The 13,853-nt window shown below is 37.7% G+C and overlaps 1 long non-coding RNA gene across 1 annotated transcript in view; it reads left to right on the top strand.

Moving 5' to 3' along the window:
• LOC134759471 (uncharacterized) overlaps positions 1-11,158 on the top strand; it is a 166,114-nt gene extending 154,956 nt beyond the window's left edge. Inside the window, exon 4 of the long non-coding RNA XR_010135693.1 lies at positions 9,454-11,158. This is a non-coding gene — a long non-coding RNA (uncharacterized LOC134759471). The remainder of the gene's footprint in view (positions 1-9,453) is intronic.
• Positions 11,159-13,853: the final 2,695 nt, after the last annotated feature.

Here is a 13,853-nt window from a genome sequence, read left to right on the forward strand (position 1 = left end):
GATTTTAAATAGGCTTTTCAAGTAGGTTGCATTGAGAAGGTGATATTTGAGCTTGAAGTAAGTAAGTTAGTGTGCTATGTGGATATTTAGAGAAAAAGTGTTCTAAGCAGAGGGAACAGCAAATGTAAAGATTCCCACGTTGTACAGTGCCTGGAGTGTGTCAAGATATATCAAGGCGCTAGGGTGACGGCAGCGGAAGGAACACAGAAGAGGCGAGGGCAGATCGCATAGGGCTTTATGCTGAACGTTTTTCATTTGCTTCCCCAGATCCATTCATTTCTCTTTGCCATTGATAAAAGCTTCACACTGTCGCTAGCCTCAGAGTAGCATACCATGTATATATGATTTTTAAAATGCTCACCCTCACCTTTGTAAATGTTCTCTGTTAGGGTTTGAATGTTTTCGTCCCCCTAAAGTGCATAGGTTGAAACATAATCCCCAACACAAAAATATTAAGAGGTGGAGACTTCGGGAGCTGATTAGGTCATGAGGGTGAAGCTGTCATGAATGGGATTAGTTTGCCCTTATGAAAGATGTCTCAGAAAGCTCGTTTTCCCCTTCACCATGTGAGGATGCCACGAGAAGGCAACATCTATGAAGCAGTGGGTGAGTCCTCACCAGACACAGAATCTGCTGGCTCCTTGATCTTGGATTTCCTGGCCCCCTAGGCTCCAGAACTATAAGAAATGAGTTTATATTGTTTGTAGGATATCCTGTCTATGGTAATTTGTTACAGCAGCCTGAATGGACTAAGGCTTAAACTTTCCTTGATGACCAATTTAATTGTGTCACCTATTTTTTTTTTCCAGGGCCCTAAATGATAAAGGCATTGGAGACCATTATAAAGATGTTGACATTTATTCTGAGTGAGATGGGGAGAGATGCAGCGAAGTGGCTTCTAGTCCAAAAGTATCAGCCTGGCCACTCTGTTGAAAATAGTCAGCAAGAGGGTAAGGTTGAAGCAAGGACAACAGTTAGGAGGTGACTACTGTAATCCAGGTGAGGCACATGTCATCTGGCTATATAGGCCAGATGATACCCAGTGAATTCTAAATGCATCTCATACTTTTTGTTGTTGTTGTTGTTGTTGAGACAGTCTTGCTCTGTCGCCCAGGCTGGCGTGCAGTGATGCCATCCCAGCTAACTGCAACCTCTGCTTCCTGGGTTCAAGTGATTCTCTTGCCTCAGCCTCCCAATCTGGAATTACAGGTGTGTGCCACCATGCCTGGCGAATCTTTTGTATTTTTAGTAGAGATGGGGTTTCACTATGTTGGCCAGGCTGTTCTCAAATTCCTGACCTCAGGTGATCCACCTGCCTCGGCCTTCCAAAGTGCTAGGATTACAAGTGTAAGCCACTGCGTCAGGTCAGAAAACAAACTTTTATTATGGCCTAAAATTCAAGATGGCTCTTTAGAAGTAATTTCCCCATGCCAGTTTTGGTTCTTTTGAAGTGAATCCTATGTATTGCTGTGAAGATAACTAGTGATTATAAATAGAATTTTAAAAATGGAATTAAATGTCTATCCTTTATGAAATGTCATTCCATTTTTTCTTCATAGGTCATTTGCTCTCTTTGTGAATAAAATATATTTTAAACACATTTTTCAGTTTTCCAACAAAAAGTTTTGAATGCCTATATGCTTTTTTTCCTAGGCAAACTGTTTCAAGGTTAGGAAGAATGGGACGGCAGGTGAAGGAGGAACAGATATTAATCAAATATTACATAACTACATGTGAAATTTCAAACTGAAAAGAGCCATGATGGAAAGATACAGGAGTATTGAAAGGCTCTAATAAGAAGATCTGTCCTAGTCTCAGGGAATTCTGTGAAGACTTATCTTAGAAAGCAATATGAGTTTTACAATTTTATCTATTGTAAAACTTCTACCTATAATAAGCAACAGGCACTTCCACCAAGAATAGGAGTTCCTTCACACTTGGTATAACCAGAATTCTTTTAGGAATTCTTCCACTTCATTTATTTGAGAGCAAATAGAGGATACTTACTAGTTTGATATAAAGCAATTGAGGTAGATTCTAGTCTGCTTTCTCATGGCTGTGTTGTAGCCCTGAAGTTTGACTTATGTTATGGCCACTCTCATAGACCCTGTGCCTAGTTATGTGTGTGACTTATTTTCCCCAAGTAAACCATGTTGAGTTTCAAGAGAAAGGAATGGAATTTCCACATGTTGAGTATAAACTCTGTATAGGCACTGTTCCAGGAATTCAAGTGCATTTGCTCCTCTGTCTTTTCCTCACAGCCCACATCTAATCTAGTCTGTCAGCACTACTATGAAAAATAGATCCCCATCTGACAACCTCTGCATTTCCTCTTTAGTTTAACCCACCATCATCTTAAATTTAGGCTTGTATAATAGACTTCTAATTGGTCTTCTACTCATGTGCCCCCATAATCGGCTCTCCATATGGCAACCAGAGTGAAGTTAAAAAGTTAATCAGAACATGTCACTCCCCCTATTCAAAGTTCTCCAGAGGTTTGCCTTTGCCTTGACAAGAAAATGGAACCCCTTACATAGCCAACAAGGTCCTGGATGATTTAGCCTTTGATTTTCCACCCGTCTTGTATTGCTTTCAACCTCTCTCACTGTAATCTGGCCTCTTACCATTCTTGGTAAACTCTAAATGAGTTCCTGCCTTGGAGCTGTTGCACTTGCTGTTGCTTCTGCCTGGCTATGCATATTCTTCACATAGATTATCCCCTAATAATAAATAATGATTTCTTCTCCTTATTCAGGTTTTTCCTTGGATTCTCAGAGGAGCTTTCAATTCAAAACGCCAAGTTCTACCCTCAGTCCCTCATCCATGATTTCTAATACTTTATTTTATTTTTCTTTAAAGCCCTTACCACCTTCAGTGCAATGTGTATTTATTTGCATATTTTTCTAGACTACAAATTCCATGAGGACACAGACTTTTTTTTTTAAAACCAATTCATAGTCTCAGAATCAAGCATGTTCTGGCCCATAACACTGCACTATAATATTTATAAGTATTTCCAGAATAACTGACTGATGTATCTCCTTCAAACTCTTTGTTTTTGATGATCTTGAAAGGCAAGCACCAGAAGTTCAGGACCACCCCAGTACAGTTGTTACCCTTGCCTTGTATCCCATGAACATAGTAGCCAATTAGCAAATATTTTTTGAATAATAAATAAACATAGCCATGAACATTAAACTTTGCAAATTGCCATTGAGAGGCAATACACTGTTGTAAGCAAGTGACTGGCTTTGTGGTTAGACTGGACTGTTTGACTCTTGTATCTGCCACTTGCTGTGTCAGATTGAGCAAATCACTTAATCTCTCTGAACCGGGTCTCCTTACCTAAAAAATTAGGCTAAGAAGAAGTAGCCTCATGGGGAGAATTGTTGTGAGAATTAAGTAAAATGAGAAATGTATGCAGCATTGGGTCTGCATGTGTTATCAATAAAATAATTCTCCAGCCTGAGTTAAGTGCCCTCCTCTGCTTGCTAGTAGCTCCTGGGCTAGTAGCCCCTGGGCTTTCCTGTGGCAGAGCAATTATCCTAGTCAATATTTTCTCTTTATGTGTCTACTCTTCTCCAAGTTTTAAGCATTTGGAGGGCAAGGACTTAACTTTATTAATCTTTAAATTGCCAGAACCAGTACATGGAAGGTCCTCAATGCATCTGTTTTGAATTGAATAGGACTGAATTAGAGGGATAGCCTTTATTTCAGAATAAGGACACTGTGATATTAATCAATGTCAATTTCAGTGAGTCCTTAATAAGTATTAGTAAGAGACAGGCATCTATTTACAGGTATGTTTGCCAAGTTATTAGCGAAACCTATTCTAGACAAGCTGTAAATGTAGGGTCTTAGTTGTGGTGATGGTGGTGAAGAGTGAATGAGGAGGAAGAGAGCAGCACCTACCGGAGGAGGATGTCCCTTGGTGCAGACCTTGTCTCTTTCCCTGCCACTACTGGCTTTTGCCAAAGCCAGCTTTCTAAAGGCTCTGGTTGGATCTCTTTTATCAGTTACTAGGTAGAGCCAGTTGTGTCAGCTGAAGTAGTGGAAATTTCTGTTCAACTTATAAATAGTTGAAGAGTCTGTCTTGGTGAAATGTGAAATGAGCAAATATTCCATTTTCTCCCGGGAGAGTGGACCAGGATTCGGTGTATGATGCTGTCATGTCAGCCGTGTCCAGGCCTCTGTTCATGAGGCTGCACAGCCATAAGTTATTCATGTGAGCCTAACACACAAAGTCTTAGCCTTACCAAATAATGAGGATTTTTCTCCTGAAGCTTGCTCCTCTGCTGGAGGCCTCAGTCTGCAAGGTCACCCTGTCAGAAGCAGAAATGGACATCATATCCTTTAGGATTGGCGTACTTTATGAATATGGAAAAAAAGTGATGCGCTGAGAATGAAGCTCCAGGAAACTTTATACTCTCTCCTGTCTATCCTGGCTGGATATCAGATGTTGTTTGTGTGTGTGTGTGTGTATTCCTTCCTAATAGCTTTTGCTCATATATTTGGGTTGTTATTCCCTGGTGTCTTTAGTTAAAAGATCTGAGAGAAGAGAAATTTCTTAGAGTGATACTTAGTTCTGTCACGCACAGTTATTAATATTAAAGGAAATATTATTTCACAGGATAAATGAAGATTTGTAAGTAGCTATTGTTTCTCCTTTTTGGCCTTTGACTTGGAGGAGCTCTGGAATCTTTATAGTAGACAGTGGAACAAAATATATATATATATATGGGTTTTGGAATCAGGTATAGGTTCAAATACCAGGTCTGCCCTGAGACCATAAGCAGGAAACCTTAGCTTCTCTGAGCTGTATAACAGGGAAAGCCAAGCCCTAGAAAGTTCTTACTATATGACATCACATGCCCAAAGCATCAAGTACCTGTACTCTGCACAGTAGATGCTTAATAAATGTTCGTTCCTTTTCTTCTTCAACTTTTCTCAGAAACAAGATCCTCTTCTTCTTTGTTGACTCATTTGAATATTGATTACCTAAGTTTTCTGATTACCTTTCAGGTTATACCTACTGTTCTTAGGAAAATGTTCAAATTCCCTTGCATGACCCTTTTTAGATTTCTTGTGTCCTGCTGTACTCCTCATCCACTGGCCGCAGATGCAACTGTGGTATTTTGGATAAGAATTCAGACTCGGAACCTTTATTAGTCGGGTTCAAATCCCAGCTTTGCCACTGACTGCTGTGTGAACTCGGGGTATTCAGTCTCTCTGTGGTGCAGTTTTTCTAACATGTAAAGTGGGGATAGTAATAATTCTTATTTTGGGAATTGTTATAAAAATTAAATGAACATTTCCATGCAATGAGTTTATAACAACTGTAATGAGCTTATAACAGGACATGGCATATTGTAAACATTAAACATTTTTAAAAGAGAAAAGTAGTCTTGCAATTAGTATGAAGAACCAGGTGTGGACTCAGAATGGGGCAGGGTGCCCACAAACAAGAGGCATAAGAAGATTGAAAGCACTTTATTACCCTTCAAAAGCTGACAAAACTGAAGAATTCATGTCTCTATATAAAGTAATATCACTGCAACTTCTCCTCCTTCTTCTCCTCCTATGTAGAGTGGGTGAGTTTAGTGACAGACTGTTTTGGAAGGAGCTAGAAATATCAGCTGGAAAAATGCTTGGCAACCACTTTAGAATGATTATCTGACTTCAGGAGGAAGGGAGAATACTGAGGTATTCCTCTTATCCAAATTTAGAAATGTCATGAAGGCACAATGAATCATCTCTCAGAGGCTCTAAAAACATTTTTCCCATACTAGGTGTTGCCTATTGTCTACCATTGCTGGCAGTTCTGAACCTCAGGATCACTCACCAACTCCCAAAGAAGCTACCCAGTTTGGGCAATTACAGGATCTGCTTCAGGGTTTTCTTTCCCACATTTTGATGGACGTTGTGTCTGGCTCTCCAACCTCCATCCCACCCTTTGGATCTGTCTAAATCAATCAAGGTTAATCTCACCCACCTTGTCAGGCATGAGCTCAGTGTGGGCCTGTGCCATACGAGAAAGGGGACTTGGGAAAAAGAACTCAGCCTTTCTCTCCTGCTGGATGTGAACAGAGAAGCATGTTGCTCTGATTGCTGCTGGCAGCCATTTCAGGACCAGGTAACCAGCCATAGGATGAAACAATGCTCTGATGGGCAGCTTGGAGAGATGGGAGGAATGGGTACCTGAGGACATGATTGAGTCCCTGCAGCTACCCCAACTCTGTAATTCCTCTTTTGCATTTTACTAAATTTCTTTATCATTAAGCTAGTTTAATTTGAGTTTCTGTTATTTGCAGCCAAAAACATTCTGACCAAACTCACTCATGACACTTCCCTACACTATCTTGTAGGCAGTTATTTATGTCAACGTGGGTGTCCCTATTAGGTTGTGCATAACTTGAGGGCAGCAGTCATGTTCCATCCATTTTTTTTCTTCCTTTTAAAACATTTAACATAGTGTCTTGCAAATAGTCACAATTTTACTCTTTTTGATAAATAACAATGTTGAAAGCAATGTACCCTGACAGCTTTTGGCCCCACTTAACAGCAGTGAAGCCCCTATTAAAAAACAGAATTTGATTTTTTGATCTATAATTATAAAAGCCAGTGCTTGGTAGAAATGAATAAAATCATGATCTTTCAGGATCTTTTTAGTGTTGTTCATGCAATTGTTAGATATAAAAAATATTATTACAAATTAAATCATTGAATTATGTTTTCATAACATGCAACCAAGTACACTCCCCCTAGCTTTCCCTCTATAAGGACTAATTTCAGGCATCTGTTTGTAGAGTGAAGATGAATTTTATTGGTGACAAATGCACTCCTGCATTAACAAATTAAGTGCATTCTCAAAGGGGAAAAAACAAACTCAGAGAAAATTGGGTTGTCTGTTCTTAAAGTCTAAAAAAGGACTTCTGTCCTCAGGGGACATTCAGCATTTTTGTAATCTAATAGAAAGAAAAACATTTGCCTCTTGGGTATAACATTAAAATAAATTAATTTTGCTGCCTTATTCATAATGGCTAATGGCAAATTGGGAGTGTTTATTTCTAGACTCTTCTTGCTCATAAAACCAGGTTTTCTTATGACCTCCTTCTCACTGAAGATGAATAGCTGTGTCAACTTATAGAAATGAAGAATGTAGTCCCTGTTCCTCCACTTGTGGCTTATTAATAATAGGTGAGTGGTCATGGGGACTAACAGGACCCTAAAGCCTCAGGATCTTGAGTTCATATCGCTAGAACATCATCCTCTATTTGCTTCTCGGTTGTTCTTGGGATGCAAAATGTCTTCTACACCTTGGAGAAATGCTGCCTTGTGAACAGACTCTGGAGACAGTTGTTATCATTTCCCTCTTTCTAGCACAACTTGTGGTCATTCTCCCCCCATCCTGGCTGCTTTCTCCTAGCCTACACCAGGGTTTCCTTCACTTGTTCTTCCCAGATTAGCCTGTCTGCACATTCACTCTCCTGAAATCCTAGAAAATTTACTTACCCTTAAATATTTCTTTGGTGTTCTCCAAGAAGGGTGTGGAGAGGCACCAATCCATGGCAAGTATAGGTTAACATATATATAGTAGCTTCCAGTTAGATGGGGTGGCTATGGATTTCCATTATTTTCCAATACAGAGTCTCATAATGTTAAATACTTGATTTTCACGATGTTGAAAGTATTGGAGAGGTGTGAATGACCTCTGCAATTGACACAAGAGTCACTGAGAGATTCTTAAGAATGGCAATTCTTCCCTGAATTTTACCAGCTGGAAATCTTATTTCATAAAGAAATGTTGCAATAATTGGAGGAAACCGTAATATTTTCTTACAAAAGAAATATGCTTTTGTAAATAAATAGCTGCCATGTGACCACAAGTAGATGTGTACAAGTCTAGAAATATTTTGAGGGCTCATAGATATGATTGTTGCTTTTGTATTCTCTTTGATTTTTTTCTAAATTTATTAACAGTGATGGCATTTAGCTAAGAAACAATATTATCTAAGCCTGTTTTGTAAATAGCCACATGTCCAATCACCCAGGGTAAATAATTCTATCAGGTTGACTGCAGAATCCAGGTTTGTTTGTTTTTAAAATCTATTTAATTACATTGGACTTGTCTGATGGAATAGTTTTTATTTGCAAAGCAGAGTTATGCATGGGAGAAACCAGAATAATCATACTTATAAAAGAAATTTGGGACAAAATACTAAACTAAGCTTCTTTTTTGAACTGAATCTCCCTAACATCTTGTCAGTTAGAAAATGGCTGAGTTGTAGCTGAAATGATGGATTTTTTTTGCCTTGTCCTACCATGGGGCAGAAGTAAGAGGTTGAACATGAGAGATGAGTCTCACAAGGAAGAGACTCTTATTTGCAGAGATATTCTGATTCAAAAGAATTCTTTGTGTTCCAAGGAGAAACTGTTCTTTGGTAAAAATATTAATGTGTGTCTTGAAACCATTTTTCTGACCTTTAGATTAAATTTTAAATCAAGATTATGGAAAAAGAGGGCTGTCTTTTCATAGCATATTTTTGCTCCCTAATCTGTTCCTGTTAGTTTTAAACATGATTAACCATTTGACATGACTACCCAAATGACAGAGTGTTTGTATTAAATACATATTACAATTTATTTTCCCATATATAATTAGGAATAATCATTGCTGCCAGAATGTAAAATGACACGTCAATGATAAGTAGAGATAATAGCAGCTGCACACAAGAAAATGCATCTAAACACCTGGAGCTTATAATTATATCTCTCTCCCACCCCTTATATTTGTGTCATGATGCATCTTAGGTGGCATAGACCTTAGGTAGTCATTAAAGTCACGTGAATATTCTACTAGTATCTACTGCAAATATATAGGTATCCCTTGAGCATATGCTTTTTCAATATTGAAAATATCAATAGCTGAGATAATAGGGAGTGCATTTTAACAAAATGAGAGCTCTCCTCAGGAATGTTAAGTTATACATCATCTTTGTAATTTGTTGAATTCAATTGAATACCCACTCTGTGCTGAGTACACTACTAGTCACTTTGGAGGACACACAGAAGAACCACTGCTTCCCTTCAAGAGAGTTACAATCTCTGTTGGAGGTGGAGACAGGACAAGACAGAGCAAGGAAGAACAATTAATATCACACCTGTCTAATTTTTCTAAGTTGTATAGTTTCTAGAGTTTATGTGTTGTAGGAATTTGGAGAGAGGAAGTCAGGAGGGATGTGTAGAAGATGTAAGCTTGAGCTGAATTTTGAAGGTTAAGAGAATTTATATAGGTATAGATAGAGTTATGTATCAGAGACATTTCTCAATATTTACAAATATTTTGTGGCTTAGTCTTAATTAGATTTTCTTTCTATTTTCTGAGCTATATTACATTCTTTCATTTAACCAACATTATCTAACCTTTATCGATAACTTCATTTTGCTTTTAAGATTCAAAAGAAGTAAGAAGCATGGCCCCCAATGTGATCAAGTTGAACAATAGAATATAGATTCATCAAGCTACTTGGCAACAAATACATGGCAAAGGACTTTCGTTTTATCTGTATTTTAACTCCATTAGTACATGGACCATATGGCACTAACCTTCCTAGCATTTTGTCAACTCACAACTCAGGAAATATGCACAGTAGGTTGAATAGTTTTTAAACAATCTGAAAACTTTTACTGGCTTAATTTTTGGGCCAAGTGTGGCAGACAAGTTTGTCAGAGTTTGTTTTTATTTGACTTGTTGAAAGTGATACTTAAAATATAACTGAAGCAGATTAAAAGAGATTTTATAAAACCATAGATTAACTCTTTAAGTGCAAAACACATACAACATTCTGCAGGGTGAGTTATTATTTATGTAAAGCCATAGAGTTTTGCAAGCATTTTTGAACATGATATTTTATATTTGATAGTAAATGTTATTTTGTTCTTATTGGCTCATTATATGCTTTTATCTGCAAAACAAAAATTGGATATTTTAAATCAATGACTTTATTAGAGTTATTTATGCAAAATATCTTAATCCAGTTTTGTCCAACACTATAGCTAAAGGCAAAGTATAATTTTAATGACTTAAAATGCTTTATGATTTTGACTTGTGCTGACTTATGTAAGGATAACACATTCCTATAAGTGGTGTTATGATTAGAAACTAGTGGCCCTGATTTTATCTTTAAGCTACCTGTAGTCTTTGAGGTCTTTTGGGGGCTATTCTTCATGAGAATAGTGCCTCCAAGGTCCCTGCTTATCCAGATATCATAGGGCAGAGAGGCCTAAAAAGAGTAGACCCTAAAATTCAGGATAGACAAAACCGTTTTTGTGAGGGCAGCAGATTAGGGCATATGCACTTTTCCAACCTGGTAGAGCTATATAGAACCTGCTATTCCTGTGCTTCTGCAAGGGGACAATCTGTAAGGAGTACTAGGAATATAAACTCTTTTTGAGAGGTCCATCATGGGATCATCTTTGTGAATCGGCACAAGTGTTTTCATGGTTCCCATGACTTCAAACCCACAGCTTATGTTGTCCAGATGTTCCATGAGAATAAAAAAAAAAAACAAAAAACTATGGTTTTATTGTAGGCTCCTGTATAATCATGCACTTAGACCTATCAGGGTGGCTTGATATCAGCCTCAATCATATAAATACTGTTATAGGAAGTAAAATAATATGGAGCTAATTAATTAAATTATCATTGATTCAAGTCAACAAGTAACATAATACTGTTAAGATACTATGTATTATGAGCAATATGTGGATAATAAAAGAAAAAAATTATCCTCAGAAAGAGCTTAAAATCTAGTAGGAGACATTAGGACAAGTATTTACCCACTGCTACCAAAAAAGAGAGAGAGAGAGAGCTATGTGCTTTGAAGTTAGGATAAGGTCCTTGAAGAAGGTAGAACTACAGAAGAGAGGTGTGGGGGTGGAGGGGGAGAGATCTCACTTCTGACTTGGGAACATCAGAAAAGGCTTCACAAAGGAGGCAGAACCCGAAATGAAACAAAAAGGGTGAGGAAAGCAAATGATGTGATCTTATGATTTTGCAATCAATTTTTAATTTAATGTAATTTTTGTCTTCAGAGTTCCATTCCTGGGTTTTGTTAAAAAAAAATTCCTCTCCCTAGCAAGCAGACTTAGAAAGAAAGAAAAAAATATTCCTAGAGGGTCATAAAGTAATGATTGGGCTAGGTAGTAATGCCATCCAATAATTTGCTGGTCACTAAGTATAAAAACATGATACAGATTTTTATGCTGTGAATATTTAGCTACACCTGCCACTGATCATACTTTAAGAGAGGGGTAAAAGGACGTCTGTGTATACTGCTCATTTGGTTAACTGTGAAGAGGTTTGCATTATAATTACGTGATAATTACTGTTACATTGGTTATTGTCATTGAATCCTTTCATGCTGGAGTAGTGCTGCTGCTGCTGCCCTTTCTGTGGAATGATAATATTACAAGGCTTGGAAAGGTCTTGCACAGCCGTGTCCCTTATGTTGTAGATGTCCAAACTGAAGTGCAGGGAGAGGAAAGGTCTCATCCTTGGTAGTAGAACTCAGATGTTAATTCGGTTTTCTTGAGCTCAATTTCCTAGAATTCATTCCACTGGGCATAAAATACCTCCTTCACATTGTTTAGTATATCTACATGCCTCTTAGCTACTGAAATGGATAGTATCTGTAGTAACTGTAGCAATTTAATAACTTGCTAGTTTGATCTGCTTTGTTCTTCACAGACTACTAGGAACCAATAAATATATTTCTGAAATAACAGTGTTAATGACATTGTGACATTGGTTTTTACTTCTTTTCAGTAGATTCAGATATACGTGAAAATCATTTTGCATAACGAAGGTAAGCTTAAAAACATTCTTAAAGTTCTAGGAAAGCCTCGATATAAAGAGCAAGGTTTAAAATTTCTAAGAAGTCTTTCTATTTGAAGCCCCCCCGCCCCCTCTCTATCAGTGCTTTCCTTGGTTGTTCAGGTCTAATATTTACCATAATGCTACAAGCTCAATATAATAAATTATAAAAGCAACCTCATTTTATAATTTGCTACCTATTTTAAGGTGTACTTATTTTCATACTAATGCCTTATCTGCATGTGAAGCCACATGCGTAACATGTCTCATATTGCACTTTGACTTGTATTATGTGTCAATAAGTTCCCCTGAACCCTGAAACAGTCAGAAAAAAATGATTGCAGATAACATTATAGGTTACTGAGTTTAGATCTATTGAACTTCTGAGGTTGTTTTATGATATATTGTGTAAACATAAAAAGGTCACTTTACCATGAAAGAAGTAAAGACTTTTATAAAAACTTGTTTTATTGTAGTAATCTTAGCTTCATAAAAAACTCATAGGTAGCATTAAAGGGCACTGAGTTTAGCAAGGAAAGGCATTGAAGTAACCTTTGTGCTTGTGAAGACATTGATTAGTGCCAACTCTGCCCTTTGACTCAGTAATTGAAATCTTGGCATTTGATCTCAAGTAAGTAATGTAATAAAGAAAATATGTGCACGCAAAGTTATTTATTGCATCATCATCCAAAACTATGTATAGTTAAAAAAGTAAAGTTAATATCCAATAAGATGGAATTAGTTTAGTAATTTATAGCATATCCTCTTAGCCTCATAGGATGATGGAGCCAAGAGTAACTCTAAAATTTCATTCTCAAGTATTGTTATTATAACATTTCAACAATAAAATGTGACAAAATGTAAAAATAATAGAGAAGTCTGCAAAATACACAGGTTTTTTGTGAGCAGTGTTACTAGTCCTGATATGCCATATCACATCAGATTTTAAATGTGTAAACTACTTTAAATTATTCAATTTTGAAATAAAAATGAGCAAATAAATGTGCAGTTTTGATTTCAAAACTAAACAAAAGTAAGCACTATTTTTCAAAGATATTGCTAAATCGCACCATTACAATAATAATCTATAAAATTGTAAACCATAGTATAAACCTAGATTATGGTGTTTGCATAATGTTGCAAAATAGTGCCTGTAAAAAACTCAGTGGTGCATCTTTCATTGCTAGTAATTTCTAATTATATGCCAAGTTCCTCCATGCACTGGAGCAATACATTTACTGCTTTTGAAGAAATGCAGATACAACCGCATGGACAAAGTCGTTTTCACTTGGCCTCAAGTTTTGTCTCCTTTTTTGAAGTCCACCACCACAGACACAGAATACTCTAAAAGCCAATATACTTTTAGGAGGCCCTTGGAAGAAAAAATGTTTCATTGAAATTTTAAAACTTCATATGATAAACCAAGAGCAAAGCCAAGTAGGTGGAGGTGCTGAGTTTCTACCCTGAACCAGAGAATATGGAGGATTCACCACGCCTTTGGGGCAGCTTTCCTTCCCTCATGAAGAGGACTTTTGAGTTCTTGCTAGGCTTAATTAAGGGAGGAGCTCTGGGAGGATAGTCAATGAAAAGCCTGAGTGTGGATGCTAGAGAGGGTCCTCCTCCTTGTCCCCCTGCAATTGAAGCCTGGAGCAGGAGATTAAGTCCCCCAGAGGGGTGAAGGGTTCTAAAAATAGGAGGGACTGGCATGCTGCTCTGCTTCTTGTCTGGAATTCCGGAAGGGGACACCTTCCAGACTCTATATCCATGTGGGGCTGCCTTAGTAGATGGAGATGGTGATGTGCTACTTCACACAGAAGGGTCTGAGTCACCCCTTCCTCTGCCTCACCCTCAAACCCCTTCCTCCCTGGATGCATCTAGGAAACCTGAAACATTGTGCCTGAGGGGATTTAAACTATAATTGAAAACTGTGAGATGTCTGTCTGCCAGGGGTTAGCGGGGTGATTGGGAGGTGAGGCCT

The sequence above is a fragment of the Pongo abelii genome, chromosome 10, assembly GCF_028885655.2.
Source record: "Pongo abelii isolate AG06213 chromosome 10, NHGRI_mPonAbe1-v2.0_pri, whole genome shotgun sequence".
Lineage (NCBI taxonomy): Eukaryota > Metazoa > Chordata > Mammalia > Primates > Hominidae > Pongo > Pongo abelii.